General features: G+C 36.5%; 1 protein-coding gene across 2 annotated transcripts in view; it reads left to right on the forward strand.

Moving 5' to 3' along the window:
* The window catches only part of CSRNP3 (cysteine and serine rich nuclear protein 3), a 217,838-nt gene that overhangs the window by 101,500 nt on the left and 88,987 nt on the right, over positions 1–27,351 (forward strand). Inside the window, exon 1 of one of the 2 annotated variants that reach the window (XM_025404839.1) lies at positions 3,369–3,650. The exons of the other annotated variant lie outside the window; for it this stretch is intronic. The gene's annotated coding sequence lies outside the window, so the exon portion shown is untranslated. Of the gene's footprint in view, positions 1–3,368; positions 3,651–27,351 lie in introns of those variants that run through there. 2 annotated transcript variants of the gene reach the window in all.

Consider the following 27,351-nt stretch of genomic DNA (forward strand, 5'->3'; position numbering starts at 1 on the left):
AAATATATACTCAATAAAATATACAAACTTTTGAAAAAGTACCATTTAACACTTTCGTATAACATGCTCAGCACATTTTTTAAATTTTAAGCTAAAGAGATTATGATGTTCTTGAGAACAGTGTATATTTCATTTTTATATCCCTAGCAACTGTCTCAGAGCTTGATACACGGTATCCTCTCAATAAATGTTTGTTCAATTGAATTGAATTAGTCCTGGATTTTGAGGTTGACGTAGCTAATTTATTGACTTCTCTGAATGTGTTGTGAAGGAGCAGAAAATAGAGCAAGAAAATCCAGCCTCATCAAGGGTGAATCCAATAGTAGCAACTGGTATGTATAGCAGTTAATATGGTTCCAGGAAACACAGGTGATGGTGTTAGTAAATCTTTCTTCATGCAGTAGAATGTTCAAGAGATCATCCAGTTAGCATAAGTTCATGTCTAAATTACTGCAAGAACTGGATAACAAATATTTTGCATTACTTCTGATAAGGTTTGTTTATTTTGTAGGAAAGGGGAGTAAATAAAAGAATTCTATGAGGCCTATTTGTCTTTAGAGAAAAAAGAAGCTAATAAAGAGTCAATTGTAAGAGTTGACATAATTTTTTTCCAATTCACAGCTTTTAATATGGCAAAGTATTTTAAAACATCCTTTTAATCTTGGATGGAATTTGCTTCTTAAAGCTATGATCTTGTGTTTCTTTGTTAATTTCATATTTAAAAAATTCTTGGCCCATAAAATTGTTTTATAAGCCGAGCCACCATTGTTCTTTGTGTAATTTGAGAATCTCTGGGACTATCCTCTTGCCATCTCACTGATTCCAGAGTTTTGATTAGAAGAATGGGCATATTTTGTAATTTGTTTTTCTCCTGAGGCAATTTTATGAGATTTCAAATTATAGTACTTCCTAAATTTAATTATATTTTTTCTGCATGTATTAGAAAAAAAATCACCTCTTACTTCCAAAAGTCCTATCTACTTGTTATACTTGTTTGTCTGTGTAGTTAGAATAATTTATTTAAAAAGTTTTTAAAGCAATCATTAGATTTTATATCATATCTTTCCATTTTATTAATATTAGTTGACAATACTTGGTTAAAGCCAATTTAAGGAATTGAAGTACAAATTATTGCTATAGGTTTCCATGACATACTTTCTAAAGACTTTTCTGTTCCCGGTGTGCAGTCTTGAAAACTAAGGCATAAGATGCTGAAATAATTCACCAAGGTCATCTATGACAATAGCTGACCTGGAGAGATTATTACCATCCCGTGATTCATTCTATCTCTTTCTAGTTCTGATATCTACCTCTAAATATCTTTTTCAACATGAATAAATTGTCAGGTTCTTATATTTAATACCATACACTGTAGACTTCCCATTGGAGACTCCCAATTTTACCGGTAATTTGTTTTAATTGCTAGCTACTTTCATATTCCTTGTATTTATTTATAGTTCCTTCTTATTGTTACATTATTCCTTTGCATATATACACACAAATTTCACATGTATGTGGATTTTTTTCCCGATTTCCCAACTCTTGTTCTCCCACTCCCACTTTCTAAAAACTTACAAGTAACTTAGTTTTCTGCTGTTTCTTTCCTTCCATTGGGCAACCATTTTATTTCACTGTTTTTGAAGTGATGCAGTAAGAAAAAAATGGCTGCCTTTTGTTTACTTCCTTGTACATTAGCATGGGTGACATGATCAAATACATTAACTAGGATGTACATATCTTAAGAACCCAGAAGTATACTATAAACCAGAAACACTTTGTTTTCCCTTTTCTTTTAATGCCCCAAGGTTTTGCAGCTTTAGCATAGCTCTAATGCTGTGCTAAAAATGAACATGAACATTTGGGGACAAATGTATTAAAATGATGGTATCTAAAACATATCTGAATATTTCTTTCAATGTTAAGAAAAACCCATCAAAAGGTATTTATTTAAGTCATAAACATTGTAAATCAATGCTAACCCTGCAAATAATATTATAAAGAAAGATTAACTCATTGTATTTAAAAGCTAAGCTACTTAACCATACTTGCCTATTCTGGTTTTAAATTGTTTTTAAAACTTTCCATTGACACACAAAAAATTTTGAATTATAATATTTTTTGCCCCAAAAGAATTTCTTACTAATGGAAGGCTTAAGGAAATATATATACATGTATATGTACATTCACTTTTTAATTACTGAATTATTTATAAGTACCATTAAATTACTATATATCTAACTATTCAGAAAATTTATTTTCTCATCTGTATTTTTGGTGCTTCTGACTTTTCCTTCTGTGTGTGCTCTTTGTTGCACTTTGCATGTATTTGTCATAAGATTTTCACTGAGACTTAAAAGTAACAAGCTTTCAAACATCATTTTAATTTAGTCATTAAAGAGATAAGAAATCGATTTTTTAAAATAAATTCCAATAACTAAATAGTTCTTTATTTGGAAATCCACAATCCATTTTCAGTTTTGGAGAAATAATTTTATATATTTAAAAATATTTTTAGAAAGACAATCTGACTACACACACATACACACACATATTTGTATATATGTATATTAATGTAACATTTGTGCAGTGGAAAATTCCTGTAAATGTTGAATAGTTTTCCCTGAAACTACTTGTTAACATGGAAATCAGATAAGGTAAATCATATGTTTTATTGAGGTAAGTGGTCTAAAATAAGATACTACAATTTAAAAAATTAATAAAAACCATATGTCCTTTAGAACTTAAATTGAAATCTGCATTGTTCCTTTAAGTCTGCTGTTCTAGGAATGTGTCATCCTTTGAAAAGATAAATTAATCATCTACTTCGTTTATATACATCAATAAAAAAGATTCACCTTCTCATCTACTTTATCAAAAGTAATTAGGATATCTATTTTTATTCATATATAGTATCTTTTAGTGATTGAGATTTTAATTGAGGATATTTTGAAGGAAACAGCAATTATCTTTTTACAAAAAACAAAACACCAAGAAAAAGAAATGCCAGCAATCTAAAGGTTAAAACATATTGCCAAATCATTCAGTAGCGCAAGGCTCTTTAATAACATTCGTACAAAAGTACTTTCAGAAAATATGAGATAAGAAATGGCTTTTTCCAAGTCCTCCTTCCTTAAATTATTATTCAGCCTCTTATTAAACTAAAATCTAGTTAACTTCTTTTGGAGCTTGCTCAAACATTTTCTATAATAATAATAATAATAAAAAATCTTGTGAAGGGATTTCCATAAGTTGTGCTGCATTAGTGACTTAGAGCAGCTTCCTTATCTGTTATTCCTTCCTCCTAGTAGACCTCAGATGATAAAAATATCCATAGACACAGTGAAGTCAGTGGCACGCCTGGCTCTCTCAGACAAAACTCCATGTGATCACATATAGGCAGCCTCAGTGAGGCTGATGCCGTGCAGCAAGCAGTAGGTAATGAGTCTTTGTGCAGAGTGAAGCTCTTGTTGCTGAACAATAAAGCATATGGTACAAGCAATAAAACACAGGGCTGGGAAATTTAAGAAGATTCCTCTGAACCAGGAAGAACTGTGTCTTCGGTGATGCTGACACGTATTATAAAATGATCATTTATTTTGGATCCTAATGAATAAAGAGTGCAAGGACTAAGACTACAGCTATTTGAACAGGTTGGTGATTTTATAAATTACTCCAACACTTCCTTGTGTTTGACTGGATTTAAATTAGAATGGGCTGGTGTGTGTTTTCCCTTAAACAAAAACTTTGCAAGATATTTGTAGTGTATAATATTAAGGATGCACTTGAATTGACCCAATGCGATTAAATTGTCGATGTAGTCAGATGTGACAGAGAAATGTTTATATCATTATATTAAACTGAAAAGTTATTTATTCTATTTTAAAAATTTATGGGTAAGAAACAAATTCATCCAATAATTTTTAATTTCTTATGTATGCAGAAATAATATAAAAGAGAATACTACTAACAAATAGCTCACATAAAAAGCTTCAAAATCATTTTTCCAGTGTTAAAACAAGCTGTATTGCAATAGTTTACCTGTCTTATAAATTAGATAATATATCATTCAAAATTTGTTGATGTGTTTTAGTATACTGCAAAAGGAAGGTTTGGAATATTCAATTATTTGAATTAAAAAATTTAAAAACAAGGAAATTTTGAAATGTTAATAACACTATTAGAACAATGTATTTTATACTTTAGTAATACATATCTATATTTATTTGTTGTGTGCTTTTAATTTTTCATGTTCTATTTCTTTTGACAAATGGAAAAGATTATTGCACAAAACCTTTTACTGTATAAATATTATTCATTGATACTTAGAGAAAAACAAATTTGCTTAATTTTTAAGAAGAAGAGATTATTTAATGATGCATATTTTTGTTGGTTTACCATTTAGAAAGATTATGCGTCTTTATGTATATTTATAAAATGTGTACACACATGACCTTTTCTATGTAGAAAATAACCACTTCTTGCATTTATGAGCCATAGAGAAGTTTCTGTTTCAAATAGAGAGATTGTTGTGTGTAGCAAAATAAGGGAAGAAATAACTGGAAAATAATAGCACAACACTGATTCTGAATATCTTTGCCAAAGCCAGACGAGCGTTGCTGCTATATGAATCTTTAGATTTAAATACATAGTTTAACTTTGCTCTACATTTTTACTGCTGTATTGTTTTAAAGGCATCCTGGGACCTAAATTCTTTACAATTAATTTTTGGACACCACTTAGGATGATAGTCTCTAAGGCACTTGGGCACATTTAACATTTTACAGAATTACTATAGTGACCTCATATATTTGTGTAGTGACTAATATAAATTTATGCCTGTAAGATGCTGTTTAAACCACAGCAGCAAAAAGAAATAGCCCATGTGCCTGATTATACGTGCAATATGTATTTGAATTTTTTAAAAAGCTGTGTTTCAAAAACAAGGGAAGTTAATGAAAATTTAAAATTGGCCTTCCACACGTATTTAAATGAAGCATTTGACTATTTGGGTTTCCTTGGTTACCATAGTCGCTGCTGACAGCTTCTTTTGGTGGGGAGGGAGTAAGCAGTGAGAATAGGACTCTAAAACAAAGCGTTAAAATCGTTTATCCATTAATAGACACGGGGGAATGTGATGCTGACAGCCCAGTAAAACCCGTGCCCACTCCCCATCGCGTATTCCTGCTCTCCCGTGATTCAGGTAGCCTGGCAGAACCGCAGTTCCACAATTCCTTACCCAGCATTCCGTTTCAGCTGCTGGAGGACTGCCTGAGCCTTATGCAAATGAGACCAGCTCGGAGGCTTTGACTGCAGAAGCGAGAGGAGGGGGGCAGAAGGGAGTTCAAAGGTCACAGGGCTGGTGGAAAGCTGGATCAGTTGCCTGAAAAAAAATGTACTGGGCTTCTCTGCAGCAGTGTTTTGCAGCAGTTAAATGAAGTGTGCTTTATTTCTGAGAGTGAAGATTTTACAGCGTGTGTGCCGTAGTCGTTTATAGTGCACGCAGGTATGGTGACATTTCATGATGCGCCTGATTTTTTTTCTATTAAAGACACTGATGAGCATTGGCTATTTTAATTCATCGTGGCAATTGGCAGGGTGTTCCTGGTTTTCAGGATTCCCTTAACTAGTTTATGTTTTAATTTTCTTCTTCGTATTTCTCTACTTGAAACATGGGTGTTTTATTCCAATAGAATAATTTCATGTGAGAAAAAACTGGGTTTAGGCTTCTAAATAATTCCATTTCGGGGGTAAGTTCTTTATTGAAGAGAGATCTCTGAGTTGAAACATCTAGATAAATATCGAGGCTTACAACTTTCAGAGGATTTTCACATTTTTTAAAGAAATGTATTTAAAATAAGATCTGAGTTCCTAGCCTAAGATTCTTGTGATGTATCTGGTATTAAATAATGGAGTTCTTTTGTTCATATCTCACACAATCTCATAAGGACAATTTTAATAAGTATATTTTCATTCCATTTTAAGGGTTTCGGTTTTCAGAGTTTTTGTTCTATGTTTTATTGCCAAACATCTTCTCAGAGCAATAATTTCTTATATTGGGGCTAGATCCTTTAAACCCTTCTTTGATTTTTATAATTGTTATAAATTCTCTTTGGGACTTTTTGGATAATGCTATTTGAACTTAATGTGTTCAACTTCCTATGACTTTTCCTTTCAGTTAAGTCTGCATTGTAAAGTGATCCTTATAAATGTCACAGACAGGACAAAAGTCTTCTTTTCATGCACGAAATATCACACTTTTGTAAAATGTATGATTACATCATAGGAAAGTCTGTCCTGCACCAAACAAATGTGTACTCACTTTTATTGTTCATTTTTTAAATTTCTAAAACATATTTTCAAACAAACTTAATTAAAACAGTACAATCAAACTGTTTACTCCTATCATTAAAGCATTTAAGTATATCAATTCAGCAGTTACAATGTTGATTAAAAAATGTTATTTTCATTTGCATCAACTGTGCATCTGTCTGTATTACAGGTTGTATGTGCATGAAAATATGTTGGAAAAGATGAAGAGGCAAAAATAGCTTTTAGCCATGAAATGACTGCTTTATGTTTTTATATTTGCATAAGATATTTAAAAATGAATTTTATGAAGCTTACATACAAAGATCGAGTACATATTTAAACTTAATTACTTTCTTTGCCCTGAAAAGAGAGAGTTAATTTTATTATAATGATTAAGATGAGGTATTTTGGCAACAGTATGTTTTACTGTAAAATAGAGGGGGCCTTGAGGAGAAACCAAAACAGGAGGATAGCTATTTAAAACAGTGAAGGACAGTTATTTCCAGTATTTATGAAATTCACTTAGTGGTTATTCAGGGCCAGATTCTCACCCTTTATCACTCTATAGGGACAGTATGACATTTATCCAGGATCCTGAGATTAATTTAGGAAAAGGAATTAATGTTTTGTATGAGCTTTTAAAAAATTCAAAAACTGACATTTTCTTCTAAAGTGTTTCTCTTTTGAAACTTTCAATAATGACTTCAGGTAAAAGGAGTATTGTTTAAATTAGCTGTTTTCTTTTTATGTTGGTCAGAATATGCTGTCCTCCGGTCCAAACAATATTTATAGGCTTTGCTTTTTTATATATATATAATATTATATATATATAATTGTTTTATATATATGTTTAAAACAATAAATATATATGCACACACATATGTATAAAAATATATGTATGTTATACATATTATTGCATATATTATGTATATACACACATATATATACACACACACACATATATATATATGTATTTCAGGCAGCCAAAGAAAATATTTTTAGTGGTACATCATATTTAATCCAACAATTTTTTTCTTAAAATGTTTAATTTTATATTTAATTCAGTAGCGCCTGTAGTTTGTGTCTACTAATCCCTGTGTGTGTTATAGGCAGAGAGGGAGAAAAGAACCAAGTTTAACATTCATTTAGGTAGTCCAGTACTTTTAACTTTGTAAATGCAACTTCTATCACAGAGCATGTTCTGAATATGGAAATAAAAACAGTGAGGGCAAAGAAGGAAAGCCCATGAAGATTCTTGGAGAAAACGTGATAATAGACAAATGTGAAATAAAGAGAATTGTTGTGATTCTGTGAACCACGAGAGAGCTATATATGTCCTGCAGCTAATTTATGGCTTTGAATATCCTGGATAATTTATGTCTCTATGCAGATTCACTCAAAACTTTGAAGTCTTTTGCAATAGCTCGAGCCATGCTACTTCCATACAAATCTCAGCAGCATATACACTGTAAGTCTGTAGTCTGAATATCTAAACGTATCTAGAAAAAAAATGCATTTGTGTAAATACAATTCAAATCAAATTTGAGAAGTAAAAGAATAAATAGAGTAATCTAAAAACAAATCTTTGGGCCGGGCGCGGTGGCTCAAGCCTGTAATCCCAGCACTTTGGGAGGCCGAGATGGGCGGATCACGAGGTCAGGAGATCGAAACCATCCTGGCTAACACTGTGAAACCCCGTCTCTACTAAAAAATACAAAAAAAAAAAAAAAAAAACGAGGTGGCGGGCGCCTGTAGTCCCAGCTACTCGGGAGGCTGAGGCGGGAGAATGGCGTAAACCTGGGAGGTGGAGCTTGCAGTGAGCTGAGATCCGGCCNAAAACAAATCTTTGGGGATATGCACTTAGTCTACTTAAAGAGATAGTGTTATATCAGGCTTCAAAGGAATCTTTGAGGATTTTTCAAAAATGAATTTCCTGCTCTTTGATTACCAGTCTGTCTTTGTCATCACTTGAAACTAGAGACCATATTGTAGGCTTGGAAAAGATTTCAGGGCAAACATGTTCTACTCAGTCTAGCAGTGTGGAACATAGTCTAAAATCTACAAATAACTGTTGTCATCTCAAAATCACATGTGTAGGTTTTAACTTTTATTATTGCTATATTTGTTCTCCTGAACTTCTGGAGCCTATGAAATAGAAAAAAAAAAAAACAACTAAATTACTGAAACATGTAGAAGGAAAATGCTCAAAATAATTGAATATTCAAAATAATCACATTTCTCTATTTTAATATAATATTTTAAAATAAACAAAACAATTGTCTTTTTATTGCCTATTCTAGAATTTACATAAAATTCCATCAATTTTATTAAAAATTATAAGAACAATAAAATTATAAAATGATTTTAAAGATCTTATTAGACCTATAGGAATGCTATAGTAATACCTTGTCTAGTAGAGTTGGAAAATAATCTGTATGATATAAACTGATTTTCCAAATAGCTAAAGTTTATGACTATAAAGGCCAGTTTTTAAAAATGCTAATAGCTGTCATGAAATAAAAATATAGTACACATCATACTGCCTTGTAGAGCAAGGTGAAAGTCAGTTTAGGTTTTTTTCACGGCATAAGAATTATTAGTCCAACCATTATATTTACTTACTGCAAAAGACAAAACTATTCCCAACTATTCTCCAACACCAAATAGCTTCTTACTATTATATACTTTTTATATATAATTTTATATGCTTTTTATAATTTTATTGTCTCTTTTTAAATGTTAATATATATTATTTTTAACATAGTTAATAATTGTCCTTTTAGAACAATTCAAAAATCAATTGTGAACTTTGCTTTACATTCAATTCTAAATTACTTTGACTTTTCTGGACAGAGAAAGAGAGAAACCTTCCTCCATACTTCTACTATATACTGAACTCCTGACAGATACATACATATAGTATAGGAACATAAAAAATAAACAAAATTTATTTTTAGTTTGTCTTGTGTTCAGAATGTTGAAAATCATTTGAATTCCAAATAAATGAAAAAATTCTCTTGTTGGTACAATGAGAATCTGTAATATTGAACTATCAACAGGAATTTGAACTTTATATCAAATAGGAAAATGAGGAATATCTAACAGATATACAAATAAAAACAAAGAGACCAATTTTTTGGTTCCATTTGACTAATCATTGGTTCCATATACTTCTTGCCAATCTGGGGACTTGTGGTCCATCTCATTTTCAAATCCTGGCATTAAATTCACCACCTTTCACCACAGTGCTAGAATTTTTGGTTGTTCAGTTCTTTGTCTCCATGCAAGCTTATGAATCCACATACTCATTTAGAAATGCATTTAGTCACATGTGTTCATGCTCATGTCTTACACTCTCCCCAATCATAAATAAGGAAAGTAAGACAACTGAACCATCAACCACCATTTCTTTGAAATCTCACTAATATAACACAAAGCAGCTAATGCCATTTTAGTAGGTGTGCTCATATACAGTGAAGAACTTGATCTAAAGGAGTGTTAGTTCCATGAACCTAGTATCAAAAGACTGTAAGAATGAGATCTAGTCCAGCATATTTGGAGAATAACTTCTCATTCTGGTCCTCTTTTGCACACTAGCATATTAAAAGGCCTGAAGATTCTTACTTTAACAAACCTGGGTAACTTTGTTTAATATAGTAAAACCTTATAAATTTAGGTCAATTTATGAACAATAAAAAAAAAACAGAAAAATGTTGTATATTGTTTTCTTGATAGGAAAAGCTTTTATTGTGTTGTATATTATGTGTGATTTCAAGCTATATCATGGAATGTGAAGAGGCTGAATAAGGGAATTGTTAAGAACTTAAGTTCAAGTCCCAACCCCGGAGTTGTTTACACAATGTTCTCTGACATTTGCAAGCCATGTGGCCTTGACATGGTACTTGAAACCTGTAAGCCTCGTCTTCTTCATTGGCAAAGTGGTAATATTAGTCTCTATATCAAGGGATTTTTATGAAAACGGAATGACATGATACATACCTGGCACATAATAGGAATATTATAGATGATAGCTAATATTAACATTTTTCAACCCACACAAGTTGATTCCCTGGTGCTGATGAGGCAAGTTCAGCTTAAACTTATAGTTACAGAAAATCCTCATGAAACATCTTAGGCTTCAATGGATGAGGAAGAGATGTGTTTTCCGAAAATAGAAACCCACCAGGATTTTATTGGAGGTTATCCTAGGTAATACTGAGCAGTTAAAGGTTAGAATTTGAATGGGATAAGTAGAGAAGGCAATCAGCATGGTCATCAAGGTTCAAACTATATGTGGCTTCATAGATGTGTACCTTCAATCATTCCAACTAGAAGTACAGTCTCCACAAAATCCCCAGGTATGATGTGGCAATATGTGCTTTTCTGAGCTCCCTTTTTTTATATCCTTTAAGACTTTGCAAATTTCCATCTTTGTGCCTCTGCTCTACTATTTTTCCATTCTGACTTTATGCAATTAAGGCAGTAGTTATTCATCTCTGTTCCATCCAGAGTTTCTATCTCATCTATAGCCTATAAGTTTTTCAAGTACAAGGGGAGCCTGGCTCATAGAAAGTGTCCAAGAAATGTTTGCTGAGCCAGTGTTATTATGGTGTATAAAGCACCTAATTCTACCTAATGACATAAAAGTGCTAATTTGTGTGAATCGTGAGGTGATCATCCCTGAATATCATATTGGCGTTTAGAAATATTGAATCAATTGATTTAGTCACAATGTTTTCCAATAGAAATTTAGAAAAATATGTCTACATTTTTACTTAAAAATTATTTTAATAGTAGCATACCTAGAAGTGCTTTTTGGTAACCAGTTCGGAGTAGATTGCGGGAATATCATGACTCTACTTTTGTGAAACTTGTTTAAAGGGTGAATCTGCTCTAAACAGTGAATGTCCAAGTTTCAAAAGATTGTATGACTATGGTGCAACTTATTTCTATTGTGAACAAGTTTTACATTTCCGTAGAACATTTACTGAGACTTGAAAATCCAGTAGTTAATTTTACACTATATATTATTTTTTTTTACTAATTGCTGCTTAATGCAGTGTCAGCTTCAAGCTGAACAACTATTGTTCCCTGTCCTTGCCTTCAATAATAAAAATCTATATTGTGCCTAAGGTGGTGATTTGCTTTGAAGAATGTCCAAAGTATTTTTTTCTACTTGTTGTAATTTTTTAAATCTCCTTTATTTTTTGTGCAGTATCTTTGGCAGGATCCCAGTGCTTGGATGGGTAAAGTTCTAAAGCTTGCCCATATTTTATTCTGATGTCTATTTTAGTGTACTTTATGAGGAAAATGTTTTTTTAAAGTCCCTTTTCTTTCACACTATTCAGATAATTCCTCTAAAGGAAAAGGATATCATTATCTTAAATAGCCTTTGATTTACATTGCCTCATCTGTTTTGCTATTCAATCAGAAACTTTCTAAAGGACAACAGGAAACTTTTTAAGTGCTAAGAAGAAAAAAAAATGCTATCTTCCAGTGATGCAATAATAATAATTTTTAATTCTTTTAGATCCATGTGTTTTTTTCCTCAATGTGGTAAGTCTTGCAAATTGTCCAAGGAATTAGGCTAAGTACTATTCTTCAGTCTTAATGGCAAGCATGTAAAATAAATTTTTCATTGACTTCACTTGGTACTTTTGTTGTTAGGGAGGGAAAAATAGGCTTACACCAGGCATTTGATCAAATTTCAACAGTTTTAAAAGCCTTGTCATGTTCTTGGTTGTTTCCTCTGGTTTTGATGACTAAAACACCATCTTAAAAGTTAACCTTAGGGGCCCGGCGCGATGGCTCACGCCTGTAATCCCAGCACTTTGGGAGGCCGAGGTGGGCAGATCACGAGGTCGGGAGACGGAGACTATCCTGGCTAACAGCGTGAAACCCGTTTCTACTAAAAAAAATACAAAAATTAGCCAGGCGTGGTGGCGGGCGCCTGTAGTCCCAGCTACGCGGGAGGCTGAGGCCGGAGAATGGCATGAACCCAGGAGGCAGAGCTTGCAGTGAGTGGCGATGCACCACTGCCTGGGTGACAGAGTGAGACTCTGTCTCAAAAAATAAAAAAAGTTAACCTTAGGAAAGAACTTTTGACTTTCAAACTAGTGTATTCCACTATACCATTTTGTCAAATGCCAAATGATGATCAATGTTTAGGGGCAAGAGGCATTCAAAACCAAGTTCTGGCCACCTTGTATGAATACTGATTACAATGGCACACAAGTACAGGCAACATGGAACGCTTCCTGAGTACCTCCCAGCCAGAGAGAGTCATGCAGAATCTCTTTGTAATTATTAGTGAACAGAATAGCTGTCCCTCTCTTTATCAGCAGGACATAAGTCAATTTAGCCATCGGGGTGAGGGAAGCGGGTATGAAGTCTTTGCACAGAGGTCATGGCTTTTGTCATTGACACTCAGGTACTGGGGTCTGCTTTGTATCAGAGCCTATGTTTTACCAGTTATGCCCTGCCCATCCCATCCCCCCCCCCCACCTTTTTTTTGAGACAGAGTCTCACTCTATCACCCAGGCTGGAGTACAGTAGCGCTATCTCGGCTCACTGCAACCTCTGCCTCCTGGGTCCAAGTGAATCTCCTGCCTCAGCCTCCCGAGTAGCTGGGATAACAAGCATGCATCAACATGCCCAGCTAATTTTTGTATTTTTAATAGAGATGGGGTTTCACCATGTTGGCCAGGCTGGTCTTGAGCTACCAGCCTCAGGCAATCCACCCGCCTCTGCCTCCCAAAGTGCTAGGATTGCAGGCATGAGCCACTGCGCCTGTCCCCCTTATTTTGATAGAAGTGCAAACTGAGACCCAGAGAACTAATCTTCCTACTTAAAATTATGCCACTTGTGAGTAGCTGCTCCAGGATTCAGACTCCAAATTTATGTCCATTCATTTACTGAGCAGGCACTGGAATAGCTATTCAGTTCACAAAGTGTTTTATAATCAAGTGTGAGAAAAACATTAGGTTGAACAGGGATTATAACACAGTCTAATAAGTACTGATAAATGCACAGACCAGGTGGTGTGAATGCAGAGAGGCCACTTAACCACAGTGTGGTACTGGTCAAGGAATATTTTTCAAGAAGGACTGGGTCAGCTATAAACCTTGAGCAAGTGATCTAGACTTTTGAAACTTCAGTTTCCTTTGTTAAAACTACTTTGTAGAATGTGGTAGAAGGTTACAGAGAATGGTTACAGAGCATCTGACCCATAGTAGGTGCTCACTAAAGGCTAACTGGAGTTATTATAAATGGAATGAGGCTATCTAACCACCTTTTAGGAAAGACAGGTACTGTCCAGGAAAGTGTACCTTAACCTAGAACCATTCCTGTTAAGTATTCCTCAAGCCACAAAGTTGCAGATGAGGCCAGTTTTGGGTAGTCGTTTGAGTAGTGTATGGCAGCCAAGACAACAGTAAAGAAATCCCCTGGAAATGTCTCCAGCAGATGCAGTAGGTCCTTTAGCACAGACGCCAGAAGAAACTGAAGGAGCTGGAAAGAGCACTGTCTTAGGAAGTGGGTGACCCTGATCGTAAAAGGAATGTTGGCAACAGGTTTATAAACTTCTTTTATACTTTGAAATAATGTGTTCCTGGTGAATCATCTCTCCAAGTTCTGGATACCCATCAAAGCTGGGGAAATGGTACAATCACCAGAGCAGAGGTTTTTATCCTGGGAGTCCATAATACATGGCATGCATTTCTGCTATGTTCACTTTTTTTCTGGGGAAAGTGTTCATTTCTTAATCAAATTCTCAAACTGCAAATCATCAAACTGCAGAAATGTGATCCACCGCATATAAAGTAACTCAGTCCTTTAATTCAAAGTCACAAACAATTCTGGCATAAAGAATTCATAAATAATTTGGGAACCCCACAATTATTATTTCTCCAACAAAAATATTTATTAGCCAGGAGTGCTCCCAGGGTTCTTGGCTTAAGCAGACACCTGGACAAGTGGAGTACATTTGGCCAACTTGTGCTTCTCACATTGGCAAGCCACCAGCAGCATTTTTCACATTGGTAGTGCCCCATGGAAACACCTTGTGGGATTTTACCTTGTAAAATCATTGCCAGATTCCTCGTTTTGGCGGCAGATATGCTAATTTCTTGCCAAATGGTTTTAGGCAGAAATGACTCTAGTATTGTAGAAATATATATCCTTTTTTTCTTTTAGAAAAATGCATAACTATTCTCAGAATATATGAAGTGATAAATGTTCAAGGCACTTTTTCTTACCCAGTGGTAATTGTTTGAATGACCTAAAAGTCATGCCTTCCAACAAACAATTACATTCAATATGGCTTTCAAAGGAGCATTCCCCCAACATGCATGTGCACTTTTTAAAAAATTAAAAATATTATGCATTGTAGTTACCATCTGTGATTTGCTGGAAAAGACCCCAGTGGGAGGAAGCATAGTATAGATGTATTGACTTCTAATCCTGGCTTGCTAAGAAACTTTGACAAAGTAGTTAATCTCTCTGCAACTTGGTTTCTTTAACTGTAAAATGAGGGTAACATGGCCAAGATTGTTGTAAAGATTCACTAAGATAAAGATTGTAAAGTAGCTGGCACATAGCAGTTCTATTTAAGTCCTCTTCCTCTTCCCATATCTCTTTACATAATAGTCTCCTGCCTTGTACTTCCCCTGGTCTTCATGTTTTATGCTAGGAAAACACACACACACACACACACACACACACAAAGTATGACAAATAAATGACATTAAATTAAACCTTGGGAACAAATAATAGAACAAATTAAACAAACACAAGCATATACAATTGTTACAGGAAAGGGGTCCCTATCCAGACTCCAAGAGAGGGTTCTTGGATCTCACAGAAGGAAGAATTCAGGGCGATTCCACAGTGCAAAGCAAAAGAAAGTAAAGTGGTGAAAGAACAGCTACTCATAGACAGAATAGGGTGTTCCCGAAAGTAAGAGGAGGAACGCGTCCACCTTAGGTACAGTGCTTGTATAAATAGGATGAAAAAAAAAAGATCATGGGGAGATGTGCTCTGCTACAAGGGTTTGTGATAAAGGATTAATTTTCTTAATTACTATATTTTGCATGAATCAATGTTATTATCTTTAAAGCTAAATTAAGAATGCTTTTGTTCTTAAGATATCTCAGGATATTAGGACACTCCCAAGTCTGAGTGTACTTAGTAAACATTATCAATCTGTTCCCTTAACTGTAAACACCCAGAAGCTAGGGATACCTAGCTTTCTGGGAATGCAGCTCAGCAAGTCCCAGCCTCATTTTTCTAGCCCTTACTCAAGATGGGGTCACTCTGGTTTGAACCCCTCTGACACAACTTCTGTGCTGGGTTTGAAGCACCCTTAGGGAAAGCAGCTGAGGCTAGGAAAACAAAGAGCTAGGTAGTAGCAAAGAGAGGGTCTTCTAAATGACACTTGGAATTTATTTCCACTATGGGTGATGTCAGGGAAATGTGATGTCACTATATAGTACTCAGCTTTGAAGAGGTGGCATTTTTCTTCTTCTATCCCAACTCTACAGGCTGCTGTGCAAAGAATATGAGAGTGCAATGAGTAAGAAGAAAAAGAAAAGGAAGGAAGAGAATTTGTTTAAAGGTTGAACAACAAAAATCTTATAGAACTGAGTCAAAAGCCTGGAAAAAATTCAGAGTTGCTCTGATTTTATGAAACCTACTAAAGAGGTCATTTCTTTTAGAAGGGCACTGCTTAAAATTATGATTAGTTTATTTAGGAAAGCGTTTAGACCAGGGATGTCCAATATTTTGGCTTCCATGGGCTACATTAGAAGAAGAATTATCTTGTGCCACACATAAAATATACTAACACTAAGATAAATGATGAGCTAAAACAAAAAACAAACTCATAATGTTTTTTTGTTTTTTGTTTTTGTTTTTAATTTATTTATTATTATTATACTTTAAGTTGTAGGGTACATGTGCATAACGTGCAGGTTTGTTACATATGTATACTTGTGCCATGTTGGTCTACTGCACCCATCAACTCGTCATTTACATCAGGTATAACTCCCAATGCAATCCCTCCCCCCTCCCCCCTCCCCATGATAGGCCCCGGTGTGTGATGTTCCCCTTCCTGAGTCCAAGTGATCTCATTGTTCAGTTCCCACCTATGAGTGAGAACATGCGGTGTTTGGTTTTCTGTTCTTGTGATAGTTTGCTAAGAATGATGGTTTCCAGCTGCATCCATGTCCCAACAAAGGACGCAAACTCATCCTTTTTTATGGCTGCATAGTATTCCATGGTGTATATGTGCCACATTTTCTTAATCCAATCTGTCACTGATGGACATTTGGGTTGATTCCAAGTCTTTGCTATTGTGAATAGTGCTGCAATAAACATACGTGTGCATGTGTCTTTATAGCAGCATAATTTATAGTCCTTTGGGTATATCCCCAGTAATGGGATGGCTGGGTCATATGGTACATCTAGTTCTAGATCCTTGAGGAATCGCCATACTGTTTTCCATAATGGTTGAACTAGTTTACAATCCCACCAACAGTGTAAAAGTGTTCCTATTTCTCCACATCCTCTCCAGCACCTGTTGTTTCCTGACTTTTTAATGATCGCCATTCTAACTGGTGTGAGATGGTATCTCATTGTGGTTTTGATTTGCATTTCTCTGATGGCCAGTGATGATGAGCATTTTTTCATATGTCTGTTGGCTGTATGAATGTCTTCTTTGGAGAAATGTCTGTTCATATCCTTTGCCCACTTTTTGATGGGGTTGTTTGTTTTTTTCTTGTAAATTTGTTTGAGTTCTTTGTAGGTTCTGGATATTAGCCCTTTGTCAGATGAGTAGATTGCAAAAATTTTCTCCCATTCTGTAGGTTGCCTGTTCACTCTGATGGTAGTTTCTTTTGCTGTGCAGAAGCTCTTTAGTTTAATTAGATCCCATTTGTCAATTTTAGCTTTTGCTGCCGTTGCTTTTGGTGTTTTAGACATGAAGTCTTTGCCCATGCCTATGTCCTGAATGGTACTACCTAGGTTTTCCTCTAGGATTTTTATGGTATTAGGTCTAACATTTAAGTCTCTAATCCATCTTGAATTAATTTTCGTATAAGGAGTAAGGAAAGGATCCAGTTTCAGCTTTCTACTTATGGCTAGCCAATTTTCCCAGCACCATTTATTAAATAGGGAATCCTTTCCCCATTTCTTGTTTTTCTCAGGTTTGTCAAAGATCAGATGGCTGTAGATGTGTGGTATTATTTCTGAGGACTCTGTTCTGTTCCATTGGTCTATATCTCTGTTTTGGTACCAGTACCATGCTGTTTTGGTTACTGTAGCCTTGTAGTATAGTTTGAAGTCAGGTAGCATGATGCCTCCAGCTTTGTTCTTTTGACTTAGGAGTGTCTTGGAGATGCGGGCTCTTTTTTGGTTCCATATGAACTTTAAAGCAGTTTTTTCCAATTCTGTGAAGAAACTCATTGGTAGCTTGATGGGGATGGCATTGAATCTATAAATTACCTTGGGCAGTATGGCCATTTTCACGATATTGATTCTTCCTATCCATGAGCATGGTATGTTCTTCCATTTGTTTGTGTCCTCTTTTATTTCACTGAGCAGTGGTTTGTAGTTCTCCTTGAAGAGGTCCTTTACATCCCTTGTAAGTTGGATTCCTAGGTATTTTATTCTCTTTGAAGCAATTGTGAATGGAAGTTCATTCATGATTTGGCTCTCTGTTTGTCTGTTATTGGTGTATAAGAATGCTTGTGATTTTTGCACATTAATTTTGTACCCTGAGACTTTGCTGAAGTTGCTTATCAGCTTAAGGAGATTTTGGGCTGAGACAATGGGGTTTTCTAAATATACAATCATGTCATCTGCAAACAGGGACAATTTGACTTCTTCTTTTCCTAACTGAATACCCCTGATTTCTTTCTCTTGCCTAATTGCCCTAGCCAGAACTTCCAACACTATGTTGAATAGGAGTGGTGAGAGAGGGCATCCCTGTCTTGTGCCAGTTTTCAAAGGGAATTTTTCCAATTTTTGCCCATTCAGTATGATATTGGCTGTGGGTGTGTCATAAATAGCTCTTATTATTTTGAGGTACGTTCCATCAATACCGAATTTATTGAGAGTTTTTAGCATGAAGGGCTGTTGAATTTTGTCAAAAGCCTTTTCTGCATCTATTGAGATAATCATGTGGTTCTTGTCTTTGGTTCTGTTTATATGCTGGATTATGTTTATTGATTTGCGAATGTTGAACCAGCCTTGCATCCCAGGGATGAAGCCCACTTGATCATGGTGGATAAGCTTTTTGATGTGTTGTTGAATCCGGTTTGCCAGTATTTTATTGAGGATTTTTGCATCGATGTTCATCAGGGATATTGGTCTAAAATTCTCTTTTTTTGTTGTGTCTCTGCCAGGCTTTGGTATCAGGATGATGTTGGCCTCATAAAATGAGTTAGGGAGGATTCCCTCTTTTTCTATTGATTGGAATAGTTTCAGAAGGAATGGTACCAACTCCTCCTTATACCTCTGGTAGAATTCAGCTGTGAATCCATCTGGTCCTGGACTTTTTTTGGTTGGTAGGCTATTAATTATTGCCTCAATTTCAGAGCCTACTATTGGTCTATTCAGGGATTCAACTTCTTCCTGGTTTAGTCTTGGAAGAGTGTAAGTGTCCAGGAAATTATCCATTTCTTCTAGGTTTTCCAGTTTATTTGCGTAGAGGTGTTTATAGTATTCTCTGATGGTAGTTTGTATTTCTGTGGGGTCGGTGGTGATATCCCCTTTATCATTTTTAATTGCGTCGATTTGATTCTTCTCTCTTTTCTTCTTTATTAGTCTTGCTAGTGGTCTGTCAATTTTGTTGATCTTTTCAAAAAACCAACTCCTGGATTCATTGATTTTTTGGAGGGTTTTTTGTGTCTCTATCTCCTTCAGTTCTGCTCTGATCTTAGTTATTTCTTGCCTTCTGCTAGCTTTGGAATGTGTTTGCTCTTGCTTCTCTAGTTCTTTTAATTGCGATGTTAGAGTGTCAATTTTTGATCTTTCCTGCTTTCTCTTGTGGGCATTTAGTGCTATAAATTTCCCTCTACACACTGCCTTAAATGTGTCCCAGAGATTCTGGTATGTTGTATCTTTGTTCTCATTGGTTTCAAAGAACATCTTTATTTCTGCCTTCATTTCGTTATGTACCCAGTAGTCATTCAGGAGCAGATTGTTCAGTTTCCATGTAGTTGAGCGGTTTTGATTGAGTTTCTTAGTCCTGAGTTCTAGTTTGATTGCACTGTGGTCTGAGAGACAGTTTGTTATAATTTGTGTTCTTGTACATTTGCTGAGGAGTGCTTTGCTTCCAATTATATGGTCAATTTTGGAGTAAGTACGATGTGGTGCTGAGAAGAATGTATATTCTGTTGATCTGGGGTGGAGAGTTCTATAGATGTCTATTAGGTCTCCTTGCTGCAGAGATGAGTTCAATTCCTGGATATCCTTGTTAACTTTGTCTTGTTGATCTGTCTAATGTTGACAGTGGAGTGTTGAAGTCTCCCATTATTATTGTATGGGAGTCTAAGTCTCTTTGTAAGTCTCTAAGGACTTGCTTTATGAATCTGGGTGCTCCTGTATTGGGTGCATATATATTTAGGATAGTTAGCTCTTCCTGTTGAATTGATCCCTTTACCATTATGTAATGGCCTTCTTTGTCTCTTTTGATCTTTGATGGTTTAAAGTCTGTTTTATCAGAGACTAGGATTGCAACCCCCGCTTTTTTTTGTTCTCCATTTGCTTGGTAAATCTTCCTCCATCCCTTTATTTTGAGCCTATGTATGTCTCTGCGTGTGAGATGGGTCTCCTGAATACAGCAGACTGATGGGTCTTGACTCTTTATCCAGTTTGCCAGTCTGTGTCTTTTCATTGGAGCATTTAGTCCATTTACATTTAAGGTTAAGATTGTTATGTGTGAACCTGATCATGCCATTATGATATTAACTGGTTATTTTGCTCGTTAGTTGATGCAGTTTCTTCATAGCCTCGATGGTCTTTACATTTTGGCATGTTTTTGCAATGGCTGGTACCGGTTGTTCCTTTCCATGTTGAGTGCTTCCTTCAGGGTCTCTTGTAAGGCAGGCCTAGTGGTGACAAAATCTCTAAGCATTTGCTTATCTGTAAAGGATTTTATTTCTCCTTCACTTATGAAACTTAGTTTGGCTGGATATGAAATTCTGGGTTGAAAATTGTTTTCTTTAAGAATGTTGAATATTGGCCCCCACTCTCTTCTGGCTTGTAGAGTTTCTGCTGAGAGATCTGCTGTTAGTCTGATGGGCTTCCCTTTGTGGGTAACCCGACCTTTCTCTCTGGCTGCCCTTAAGATTTTTTCCTTCATTTCAACTTTGGTGAATCTGGCAATTATGTGTCTTGGAGTTGCTCTTCTCGAGGAGTATCTTTGTGGCGTTCTCTGTATTTCCTGGATTTGAATGTTGGCCTGCCCTACTAGGTTGGGGAAGTTCTCCTGGATGATATCCTGAAGAGTGTTTTCCAACTTGGTTCCATTTTCCCCCTCACTTTCAGGCACCCCAATCAGACGTAGATTTGGTCTTTTTACATAATCCCATACTTCTTGCAGGCTTTGTTCATTTCTTTTTCTTCTTTTTTCTTTTGGTTTCTCTTCTCGCTTCATTTCATTCATTTGATCCTCAATCGCTGATACTCTTTCTTCCAGTTGATCGAGTCGGTTACTGAAGCTTGTGCATTTGTCACGTATTTCTCGTGTCATGGTTTTCATCTCTTTCATTTCGTTTATGACCTTCTCTGCATTAATTACTCTAGCCGTCAATTCTTCCACTTTTTTTTCAAGATTTTTAGTTTCTTTGCGCTGGGTACGTAATTCCTCCTTTAGCTCTGAGAAATTTGATGGACTGAAGCCTTCTTCTCTCATCTCGTCAAAGTCATTCTCCGTCCAGCTTTGATCCGTTGCTGGCGATGAGCTGCGCTCCTTTGCCGGGGGAGATGTGCTCTTATTTTTTGAATTTCCAGCTTTTCTGCCCTGCTTTTTCCCCATCTTTGTGGTTTTATCTGCCTCTGGTCTTTGATGATGGTGATGTACTGATGGGGTTTTGGTGTAGGTGTCCTTCCTGTTCGATAGTTTTCCTTCTATCAGTCAGGACCCTCAGCTGTAGGTCTGTTGGAGATTGCTTGAGGTCCACTCCAGACCCTGTTTGCCTGGGTATCAGCAGCAGAGGCTGCAGAAGATAGAATATTTCTGAACAGGGAGTGTACCTGTCTGATTCTTGCTTTGGAAGCTTCCTCTCAGGGGTGTACTCCACCCTGTGAGGTGTGGGGTGTCAGACTGCCCCTAGTGGGGGATGTCTCCCAGTTAGGCTACTCAGGGGTCAGGGACCCACTTGAGCAGGCAGTCTGTCCCTTCTCAGATCTCAACCTCCGTGTTGGGAGATCCACTGCTCTCTTCAAAGCTGTCAGACAGAGTCGTTTGCATCTGCAGAGCTTTCTGCTGCTTTTTTGTTGTTGTTGTTGTTGTTGTGTAGCTGTGCCCTGTCCCCAGAGGTGGAGTCTACAGAGACAGGCAGGTTTCCTTGAGCTGCTGTGAGCTCCACCCAGTTGGAGCTTCCCAGCAGCTTTGTTTACCTACTTAAGCCTCAGCAATGGCGGGCGCCCCTCCCCCAGCCTCGCTGCTGCCTTGCCGGTAGATCACAGACTGCTGTGCTAGCAATGAGGGAGGCTCCGTGGGCGTGGGACCCTCCCGGCCAGGTGTGGGATATGATCTCCTGGTGTGCCTGTTTGCTTAAAGCGCAATATTGGGGTGGGAGTTACCCGATTTTCCAGGTGTTGTGTGTCTCAGTTCCCCTGGCTAGGGAAAGGGATTCCCTTCCCCCTTGCGCTTCCCAGGTGAGGCGATGCCTCGCCCTGCTTCAGCTCTCGCTGGTCGGGCTGCAGCAGCTGACCAGCACCGATCGTCGGGCACTCCCCAGTGAGATGAACCCAGTACCTCAGTTGAAAATGCAGAAATCACCGGTCTTCTGTGTCGCTCGCGCTGGGAGTTGGAGACGGGAGCTGTTCCTATTCGGCCATCTTGCTCCGCCCCCCCAAACTCATAATGTTTTAAGAAAGTCTACAAATTTGTGTTTGGCCACATTCAAAGCTGTCCTGGGCCACATTGCAGCCTATGGATCGCGGGTTGGACAAACTTGGTTTAGACTATATTCAGCGTTTGATTAACATAATAGTATAAGGGCAGAACATTATAGATTATTCAAAATCATGGTTTTTAAAAGTTGGAAATGAAAAGGATTCAATTTAAACAGTTAAACATTTATTCAGAGATTTAAGAACATTTGGTTAATTAAAGCTATTTCTCGAAATTATAAAAGCATCATAGCATGATTTTTTTTTAACTGAGCTCTCTTTTCTTGAATATTGTAATAAAACCTATATACTATCAATTGAGCCACTGTCCTCTTCATCCTCTATCTCACCCAGTAGACTATCTGGTTGATAATTTGACATTGTGAATATTCTTATTTTTGCCAGCTAAACTCTTCCTACCGTCTATCACAGATGAGCCACTCACAGGTATTATCATCAGCTTGTTTACAATGTCTCTCACTTCACCATTTTAATTTGGTGAAGCAATCAGAAGAAACACTAAAATTACATTCCTTTCTGAGTAAAGCTAAAAAAGAAAAGCTTCTTTTCCTATGCAACTCAATCCAGACACTGGTGTTTCCTGGGCCCTCAGCCCATTGCTGATGGAAACCAGCACCCTTGCCTTATTAAGTTCATTGGAATAGAACTTTATCATAGTTTCTTAGTGTTTTGTACTTGCTGGAAGAATTTACTGGAAGAATGCAAAGTAGATTATTTTGCACTTTCACAAATCACAGAAAATCCTTCCTCTCATGCCACCTTGTAATGCAAGTTGTGTAACATCCCCTTTGATCTAAAATCTTCCACCTTTGCCAAATTACAAAGGTGGAAGAATCTTTGTTAATGATCCTTGCAGTTAAAAGTTACTCTCACTTTGCTTAAATACAAAATCAGCAATGCAAAGGATAAACCCAATCTCCCAAGTAAAAGTGAACAGAGGGGCTCTTGATGCCTCCTATTGTTCCTGATAGAATACCCCCTAAGGCTCATGCACTACACAATGTGATGAAATAAGGATCCTGAAGATCAACTGAACCCAGAACTCGCAACTCACCTTCTTTTCATTTTCCGGCCAGGAAAGAAATAACATCTTATTAAAGCAAACATCCCATTACCATATAAGAAAATTCTTGCCATGCCAGAGTTACTTCCTGTCAAGTTCATTTCTTCCTACATCAGTGATAGGCAGGCCTGTGCTTGCTCTGTTAACCATCACTCAGCACTCAAACTTTTTCAGATTGGTAAATTCATGATTCACCCTAATGACCTTACATGTTTTATTTACTGGGTTTCAAGGGCAGGAATTTTCATGTATGTGGTTCCAGTCTAGATGGATTTTCCTATTTAGATGTTTTAGTTGATTGCACAGTCATTTCCTTTCTCATCAAGAGCACGAATGAGGGCTGTCAGATTAACAAAAAAAAAAACAAAAAAGTAGATTTCTCAGTTAAGTTTGAATTTCAGATAAATTTTAGTGTAAGTATGTCCCAAATGTCATTTTTTTAGTCTGAAATTTAAATTTAACTGGGCATCCTATATTTTTATTTACTAAATCTGACAACCCTAAGAGGTTGTTCTACAAATCGTGTTACCTGCTCCTCAGACATGGGGATGTATGGTGTTCTTAAGACATGTTTTCTGTGGTCAATTCCTTATGATAGATAACAGAAAGGAAATAGGGGTAAAATATAAGAAGAAAAAAGGATTAAACATTAGATGAATATCAGTGGGATAGTAAGAACTCAGTGAGTTATCTATGAAAACGGTGGAATTTTTAGACTGTCAAAAGAGAGTAAAATGAACAAGATTTCAAGATATACCCAAAGGTTCACTTCAGCCATTCTTCCACAGGCATTAAAATATATGTTTTTATCCATCCTCTTGATTTGACATTTTTAGTCAAACCCTCCTCCTAACATGCTTCTGGTTTCTGATATTTTTCCCTTTGAACTCACCATTAGCTTTGCCTTCCCAATAGGACAGAGATATGTTAAATGAAACAATTGCCTTATAATCACAGAAAATCTAGTGTTGTTTCTTTATTAGTTGTTTCTTGCAGAGAGAGATGGAAACATTTATACTTTTCCGCTACTTTTTCATAAATGTGCTCACAAGCTTCTGCGCAATGGTCATATCTAATATAAATACTAAATAAGTAGTATGTGTTAATGAAAAATAACAGATTTCTGAGATCATAACATGCTTATTTAATGTTTTAAAATAAAGTAGTTCTTAATTAAAGTTTGCAATAGACAGGGAGGTTTGGGTGCAGGGAAAGGGGAATCCCTAACTGAGAATGTGGCCAAGACGTGAATTCATGGATTATACTGATAAACGCACAAAAAAAGATAAATCGATGACAGATGAGGAAAGGATACTGGCTTTGAAATGCGATTGAGTCTCTGGAGTCATACCCAGCCAGGTGGGCCCCTGTTCACAGTGTTTTCCTCTCTGCCTAGTGGCCATGTAGTTGAATGATCAAGGGGCAGACACCTGAACCAAGACAGGTCAAAACGTTGCTGAGCCTTTGGAACATTACAGTTGAACTGTGACACAGAGAGAAGTTGCTGGAGCTTAAACCTGGTAATTGCAGAGCTCCAGAGAAGCAATTTTTACAGCCATAATCCCAGAAGCTGCCCCAGTTCCTGTTTCCTGAGTTTTGGTTTCAAGCTCTATCGTAGATTGCATGAACTAGTCCAGTGTTTTCCCAACAGAAATCTTTTGCTTAAGTTAGTCTAGAATTGGCTTTTGTGTTGCTCGCGAGCAAAAAAAATTGTATTAGGCTTTGGGATCAGTTTCATCTCTCATTTTCATTCTCATTCAACCAAATATGCTATTAGGGGAGTTAGAGTGGTAAATGAGATGAATAGCATTTCTGCCTTCATGGAGCTTTCAGTCTAGCAGAAAAAAACAGATATTAAAGTATGGAAATTAAAGGCTCTTATTAATTCACTGAACAAATATTTATTGAGGCACCTATTGTATACAAAGCATTGTTCTAGGCACTTGAAACATTTGTAAAGAAAACAAAGATCCCTGCTCTTGTATTTTTTTTTTTATCAGGAGATGAAAACAGTAAGTAATAAGCATAGAAATACATAAATAAATAATACGGATTTAGAAGGTGGTAAATGCTATGAAAATAAATTAAAAAGTAGATCAGAAGGAATGGTATATCAAATGTCCTAAAGACCAGAAAGAAATTGCAAGTTGGAGTAACTGCAAGATTATTAGAGCTGAAATATCAATGACAAGGCCAGTGGCTCAAATGAGGATGAAGAGGTTGGACAAGCTAGATTGTTAAGGACTTTATAAGCTATCTGGAGGATTTTGAACTTTATCCTAAGGCAATCTGAAGCTACTTAAGAGTTTTAAGCCATAGCCTGACATGATCAGATTTGCATTTTAAATTTGTCATCTGCCTGCAACCTTGAAAACACATTGAAAGCTTGCAGCAGTGGATGCGAGAGAATAATTAGGAGGCCCTTGGCCTAGTCTAAGTGAGAAATGGTGGTGCCCTTGACTAGCATGTGTTTCATGAATTGAACAACAGTAGCTGTGATAAAATGGCTGTTTTCTATGCTTAGATTTTCAGCTCTTCATATTTAGAATAGATTAATGCCTGTCCAACTTTATCTCTGTTCTTTGGGCTTTGGTGCTGTAAAAGCCAACTTTAGGGCCAGGCATGGTGGCTGATGGCTGTAATGCTAGCACTCTGGGGGGTCAAGGTGAGAGGGCTGCTTGAGGCCAGGAGTTGGAAACCAGCCTGAGCAACATAGTAAGGTCCTATCTCTACAAAAAATTTTTTGGAAACTTAGCTGGGCATGGTGGTGGTGAATGCTTGTAGTTTCAGCTACTGGTGAGGCAGAGGTGGGAGGATCCCTTGAGCTCAGGAGGTTGAGGATACAGTGAGCCATGATCATGCCACTGCACTCCGGACTAGGCAACAGAGACCCTGTCTCTAAAAAATAACGAATCAAAATAAATAAATTAAGTAAAGACAATTTGTAATGTTTGGCGCATTTTCATTTGCTGTATACTACCAAGTTTAATTTGGCCTCATCTGTAGGAACAAAAATATAATATGTAGGTATTTAAGGAGTACAGCAGCTATAGGATAGGCATTAATTATCCTCACCTGGCTCTGTATCTAGTCAGTCATACATTGCAATCCTCCAACACAGTACAAACAAATCAGTATACAACACTTTATTAATAGGGCCTTCTCCCTAAATCCTTATATTCTTTTCTTTCCTAGAAAGATGATGTAGGTGATATAGAAGAAAACCACATCGCCCTTTAACACTCCACTATTAAGTCTAGATTAAGGGTTATATACTGGTAAACAATGGATCATTCGGCCTTCAAATTTTGTCATGACATTTTTTTATACTCACATAGGTAACACATAGGGAGTATTTTTTAAAGGCAATGAAATTGGACAGGTATTATACTTCCTTGCTACACAAGCAATTTTTTACTTAACAGGTGTTCCATGGGTGTAGGTATATGTTAAGAATATGACTCCCAGTAATTATGTGAATGTTTAATTGTTAGCTTAAATACTGATCACACCCTTAGCAAACAGTTCCTTACTTCCTTTGACCTGAGTGTAGCTCAGTCTCTTTCAGTTTTAAAGACTAAGACAGAACTTACATGAACCTATAACTCCATATCTTCAGGTCTTGACATCCCCAAATTTAACTAAAAGGAAAAAAGAGACTTTTAATTCTCTTATTATCTCTTCAAAATCTTCCCTTCTCATTCTTGAGGAGGTGAGAAAGGAAAAGAAGAGTACCAAGTACCACCTTTTGTAATGTTGGGACATGCATCCCTGTAGCCCAATTAAGTGTCCTTGATTCTTGAGAAGTCTACCTTTCCTAAAGAAGCTGGGGAGTGTGG

The sequence above is a fragment of the Theropithecus gelada genome, chromosome 12 (assembly GCF_003255815.1).
Source record: "Theropithecus gelada isolate Dixy chromosome 12, Tgel_1.0, whole genome shotgun sequence".
Taxonomy (NCBI): Eukaryota; Metazoa; Chordata; class Mammalia; order Primates; family Cercopithecidae; genus Theropithecus; species Theropithecus gelada.